The sequence below is a fragment of the Neomonachus schauinslandi genome, chromosome 5 (assembly GCF_002201575.2).
Source record: "Neomonachus schauinslandi chromosome 5, ASM220157v2, whole genome shotgun sequence".
In the NCBI taxonomy this organism is placed as follows: Eukaryota; Metazoa; Chordata; class Mammalia; order Carnivora; family Phocidae; genus Neomonachus; species Neomonachus schauinslandi.
Genome location: NC_058407.1, coordinates 118,651,364 through 118,658,393, shown reverse-complemented (window position 1 = coordinate 118,658,393; position 7,030 = coordinate 118,651,364).

Below are 7,030 nucleotides of genomic sequence, written 5' to 3'. Positions count from 1 at the left end.
TAATGTAGGGATTCAGGGATCCCCAGTGGGGAAGTTTATAGAGCTTCATATATTTAGAGATTATGCAATACTCATATTAAGAAAGTCATAGTGCTAATTCCCATACCCCTGCTTCTTATAGCTTCCCCCTTAGTCCTTGACACCTGGGTCAATTGATAGCATACGAGACAGTGGTTGCTATAGACTAAGTTTGCCTAAATGGAAAAGCAACCTGTTTAGAAGCAGTCTCAGGTTGCCACCTGAAGAGTGGGAACCCTCTGGACCAGTGTGGAAACAGCATAATTGCTTCTTTCCTTCATTTATACATTAGGCTAAGCTTTGCCTGTAGAGAGTAAGGACAAAATTTATTAATATTTTCTAACTTTTTATTTGACTTCTCAATGGGAAAGAAATATTTTACCTAATCCTGGAGTTTATTACCCTGCAAGTGTTTATGGCTTTTGCTACACCAAATTTCAGCAGTTGAAATGTATCTCAATATATTTTAAAGATGACTTGATTCAGGTGACAGGCTTATATAAGTTTTACTCCTGAATTGGCTTCCCTGATAGTGGAAAAATACTATTATTTAAATATGTCTCCCTATTTTGATTACTGTTTGATGGACTGAACATGGACTGGTCTAGTTTATTTGCAAAGAGCTGTGGGGTATATATTTCATTCTTCTCTTGATTTTAAAAGTTTCTCTTGATTATTTTGTGGGGGCACCATGTATATTTATTCATATATACAAGAATATTTAAAATATGCTAAAGTCATGAATAGGGAGATACAAATTAAAATGACAATAAAGTATCACTTCACACCTACTGGAATAGATATAACTCAAAAGACAAAGAATTGGCAAGGATATGGAGAACTGGAACCTTCATATATTGCAGGTGGGACTGTAAATGGTGCAGTCACTTTTGGAAAATAGTTCAGCAGTTTATTAAAGTGCTAAATATAGATTTTGACCATATGACCCAGCAATTCCACTCCAAGCTGCACACCCAAGAGAAATGAAAACATACGTTCACGCAAAAACTTGTGCACGAATGCTCATAGCAGCATTACTCAGAATAGCTAAAAAGGGAAAACAGCCTGAACTTCTATCAACTGGTGAGTGGTTAAACATAACATTGCACATCTTTACAATGGAATCCTGTCCACCAATCAAAAGGAAGGAAGTTCTGACGCCTGAGACCACGTGGATGAATTATGGAACATTGTGCTAAGTGAACAGAGTCAGTCACAGAAGACCACATACTGTAGAACACATTAATATGAAACATCTAGAATAAGTGAATGTACAGAGTCAGAGAACAGAATAGTGGTTTCCCCCTGGGGAGTGAGGCTGGGGAAAGGGGCACAAATGGGCAGTGACTGCTAATTGGTACATGGTTTCTTTCTATTTTTTTTTAAAGATTTATTTATTTATTTGAGAGAGAGAGAGAGAGAGGGAGAGAGAGAATCTCAAGCGACTCTGTACTGAGCATGGAGCCTGATGCAAGGCTCAATCTCCTGACCCCAAGATCATGACCCCAGCCAAAACCAAGAGTCAGACACTTAACCGACTGAACCACCCAGATGCCTGCTACACGGTTTCTTTTTGGGGTGAGAAAAATATTCTAACTTAGATTGTGGTGGTGATTGCATAAGTCTATAAACTAACTAAGAACCATGGAATTATACCTGTGAAATACATGAATTTTATGATATGTAAATAATATCTCAATAAGACTGTTTTAAAATATGGTAAGGGTACCAATGTGCAAAGGACACCAGCAAGATGTCAAGACCATGATCGTTAGGGAGGTCTGGATTAGGTATGTAACTGAAGGGCTTTGAGCATAAAATTTTATGTACAAAGTCTTTGTTTTAACAGGACATGAGTATAGAGGAATATGTAATCTTTAGCTAGAAAATATTTATTTCACCGCTTTCTTTGAAATAATTTATTGAGGTGAGAGTGATGTTGGAATGCTCACCTTGAAAGCCGACTTCAACTTATTTTTCCTTCAAAACCAGTCAAGTTATTTCCTTCTTCTTTTTTAAAACAACCATAAATAAATGGAAATCTTTGACATACTGTACAACACAGCTTTTTTTTTTTCAGACACTGCAGGGAATGTTTTAGATTTTATTCTTTGTGGAATTCACAAACAAGAAACATAATAAGAAAAGCCTGTTTAGTCTTACCCACTCTTTTAAACTTTCTCTGAAAACCTCTTAAGATAGAGCAAATCTGATTTTCTTTTTATCTACCAAGGGCAATGGGCCTCATTATCAAATGTTAATGTAGTAAAGCAGAACAGATCAGAACACTCATCTATTACCCTCATGGGTCCCTTACTAAAAATTCTGTTAATGAATGATTACAGAACACCAGAATGTGGGTAGGTGCGGCAGGGTGGAGTTGAATTTTGTTTTAATCGCTGTAATGGCAGAAATAGTGCTTTGGAAGGCTTTGCATCAAACGAATCATTTTGAATCCAAAACAGCATTAATTATCAATTCAATTAAATGTGCAAAGAGCATCAGCACACAAACAGCACTTGGACATTGATAACCTTATCATATTTTTTATCAGATTTATTGAGGTACTATTTATCTATCATAAAATTCATTAAGTTTAAGGGTACAATGCAAAGATTTTTAGTAAATTTATAGAGCTGTCCAATCATCATCACAATCCAATTTTCTCTAAAGAGATGTTTAGAATCTGAAAAGCTGCATATACTGAGTTCTGGATATACTAAGATCAAGAACTTAAAGAATTTTTAAAAATTATCTGTGTTAAAAAATGTTATACCTTTTAAGTATAGGCTACTTCTTATTTTAAAATTGAGGGGCACTGTTATTGCTATTCCAGGGATATTACCAGAAATAATGGTAAGCTGTTTGTTGCTATCTACGTTTGTTTCTGAAAATAAAAATCTTTGATGCATGAATTCTTAAAACATTTAAAAAATTGAGGTGTTTGGATTCTGCCTTCAAAACAATTGAGGAAAGAATAACATCTTGAGGAGTATGAGGGACTTGGCTGCTTCTAATAATGACATCTTCCTTTAAGGAAAACGAGAACCAGATTGATAGATGTAATCGAGCAAATTTGTTGGACAGAATGGTAATTTCCATAAAATGACAATAAAGGAAACTGTGATAAAGAAAAAACAAAGTTTCTGGTTTTTTCGATCTGTATTGACTGGGTGTGGCATGGAATGTGTGTTTCTCCCAAATTCCCTGGTTACCTGCTTCATTAAACAAAAAAGCCTATCTAATTTTCCACTCCCACCCCCCAGCTGCCCGGCAGAGCAAAAATGCATCCGATCCAAAAATAGCAACACTAGGTCTAGACAATAAACATTGAAATTGGCTACAAATACAGTGCCTCCGAGAACAAACTGTGCGTGTAACTGATAATGATGGAAAGATTCTGGGCCACCGAGGCAACTGTCAAGATCATTTCATTTCAAGATTGTCTAGGGTGGCCAAGAGAATTACCAAGTTGTGGTAATTTTCCAGGTAACTTCAGATAATTATTAAAGTGATGAAAGAGATTAGCTCTAAATTATTCTGTACAACATCCAACACTGACCAAATTATCAAGATAATAGCATAATGTTAACTGCATGTAGTATGAGTAGATAGAGTTGTATTCACTCACTCATTTATTCAATCAGTCAACATATTACTAAGTTTTTTTTTGTGAAAAGATGAATAAGCTTTATTAATTGGAAAACATACATAGTATACTATATATAGTTTGATTTTACTTTTTTAAATATAATTTTATTATGTTATGTCACCATACATTGCATTTATTTTTGATGTAGCGTTCCATGATTCATTGTTTGCTTATAACATCCAGTGCTCTGTTCAATATGTGACCTCCTTAATACCCATCACCAGGCTGACCCATCCCCCTGCCCCACTCCCCTCTAGAACCCTCAGTTTGTTTCTCATAGTCCATAGTCTCTCATGGTTCGTCTCCCCCTCTGATTTCCCCCCGTTCATTTTCCCCTTCCTACTTTTTTTTTTTTAACATATAATGTAGTATTTGTTTCAGAGGTACAGGTCTGTGATTCAACAGTCTTACACAATTCACAGCACTCACCATAGCACATACCCTCCCCAATGTCTATCACCCACACCCCATCCCTCCCATCCCCCACCACTCCAGCAACCCTCAGTTTGTTTCCTGAGATTAAGAATTCCTCATATCAGTGAGATCATATGATACTTGTCTTTCTCTGATTGACTTATTTCACTCAGCATAATACCCTCTAGTTCCATCCACATCATTGCAAATGGCAAGATTTCGTTGTTTTTTTTTGATGGCTGCATAACATTCCATTGTATATATACACCACATCTTCTTTATCCATTCATCTGTCCATGGACATCTTGGCTCTTTCCATAGTTTGACTATTGTGGACATTGCTGCTATAAACATTGGGGTGCATGTACCCCTTCGGATCACTACATTTGTATCTTTGGGGTAAATACCCAATAGTGCAATTTCTGGGCCATAGGGTAGCTCTATTTTCAACTTTTTGAGGAACCTCCATACTGTTTTCCAGAGTGGCTGCACCAGCTTGCATTCCCACCAACAGTGTAGCAGGGTTCCCCTTTCTCCGCATCCTCGCCAACATCTGTCATTTCCTGACTTGTTAATTTTAGCTATTCTGACTGGTGTGAGGTAGTATTTCATTGAGGTTTTGATTTGGATTTCCCTGATACTGAGCTATGTTGAGCACTTTTTCACGTGTCTCTTGGCCATTTGGATGTTACTAAGTTTTTATGTGAGCCAGGAGCTTTGCCTCCCAGAATTTGTACAGAGTGGAGCTTTTCATTGGATCCAACGTGTGAAGACCACAGAAAAAATTTCTTTTGAACAACTTATTCCTATAGTAGCACACATTTAATATTTCTAAATGTACAATCACCTTTAAGCAGAGAGAACTCACTGAGCTTACACTACCGTATAGATACAATTAATAGCCAAATAAGTCTATTGATTAATCCAAATCTAACACATTTTCTCCACTACCGTTTTTCAACAAAAGACATATAATTATTTCAGTCAATTTCAAACAGACTTAAGTTTTGGAATAGTCACACTTCGTAATTTTCAGGTTCTCACAGACATGAGATTTACTGCAGGTAGTTGGGAAGAAAAAAATCTTTGGTTCTCTTTTAACTTTTTCTGGACTTGATAAGTGAAAATTGAGAAAAGCAAGATCCGCTTGAAAGAGCATAAGGAGGAGTCACTTAAAGGAGGTGATGAGGTGCGCCCCGTCCTGTCTCTTGCCCAACATGTGTACCTTTACAGCAAAACTGCTTTTTTCTTGCTTAAAAGGCACCTGGCCAGTTCACCCATAGGCCCAGTTACCGCTGCAAGGTCAATGTGTAAAAGCCTCGTGAACCAGAATCGGAGACATATGCCTCTGGGTGACTGATAGGGACACAGCCAGTATCTCTCGCATAAGCCTCAGTGAATCGGGAGGAAAAGCAGTTCATGTTGGAATTTCTGTGCAGTCAGAGAAAGGAAAGCAAGCGCATGCAAATGCGCCCCCCAGTCATGGAGTAAGCCGGCGTCTAGGCCAACTTACTAAGTCCTCAATTTACTATTTAAATGATTAAATTCTGGGCACCTGGGTGGCTAAGTCAGTTAAGCGTCTGCCTTCGGCTCAGGTCATGATCCCAGGATCCTGAGATCGAGCCCCATGTTGGGCTCCCTGCTCGGCGGGGAGCCTGCTTCTCTCTCTGCCTCTCTCTCTCTGTCACTTGTGAATAAATAAAATCTTTATAAAAAATAAATAAAAATAAACTACTAAATTCTACTGTCTGTGTGGAAAGCCTCACACCGAGTTTCTGGGGAAACATCTTCTTTTCCAGATGGTGTTCTTTGTAGTTTTATAGAGATTTAAAAATCATGTTGCAGTATCTTTTATTGGGTTCAATGATATTTTTGTAACTCATTCATAGGCCTGTATCTGAAAATACTTTGTGGATTTGGATGTCATCAATGAAAACATTTATATTCTTAATAATAAACACTAACAGGCATGTTTTATTATACCACTGTTTAAGGTTTTACTATAATACATGTTGACAAAAGACAATGAATGTACTAACATTTTTAGAAATCCGGAAGTTCATTTTTCCGTCCAAAGGTGCATGGAAAAAGCAAACAAAATACAGTGCCCAATTAAACATCCCTCATTAATCAGTGCAAGGTGCTAAAATTAAAGTCCAATCTTTGCTACTCCAGACCCATCACACTGCTGAAATTCACTGAAAATCAGAACCGTTGATAAGAAATAAGCCCCTACTTTGATTCCTAAGCATCCTGCATTCTTCCTTAAAGCCATATGCTCCACATGAGAAGCATCAGCCCTAGCCTGGCATTTGGGCATCATCTAGTGAGACACGTTCCATATGTATGTCGCTTCCAGGTTGGAAGCAAAAGATTAGGTTGGAAGCATTTATCCTGTCTCCTATCTACCCTCCTATTCTCACCTCTCCATCCCAAAGCCCACTCAACCCTGGAAAAAACCTTTCAAAGCAGTGCATATTTATGGAAGCCACTCTAATTAGCAGCAATTCGGGACTGAAAATGTCCACATTATCTACTCTCTCCCACCCAGCCCCCATATATGTGCTACCAAAATGCCTGCTGTGAAATTTTTCAGACCAAGTATTAGAGGTCAATCAACTCCATTTGTAACCCACCAATGAGAAACAAGCCTCCGTGTTTCTCTCTGCATTCCTATGGATTCACTAAATAATAGAAAAAGAAATCCAGTGCACAAAAGGATCACAATGCCTATGGAAGCTCATTATCAACTTAACTGTCTGGAGCATTCAAGTTGCCTGTTGCTAAGGTCACAGTAGTGAGACCAAGACTTGCAAGGAAAAGCATTCTAAAAAGAAGATATCAGGGATATTTTGCTTAAAATGTACTGGCCTCACACAGACAGTTTGCTTTCTTTCTTTCTTTCTTTCTTTCTTTCTTTCTTTCTTTCTTTCTTTCTTTCTTTCT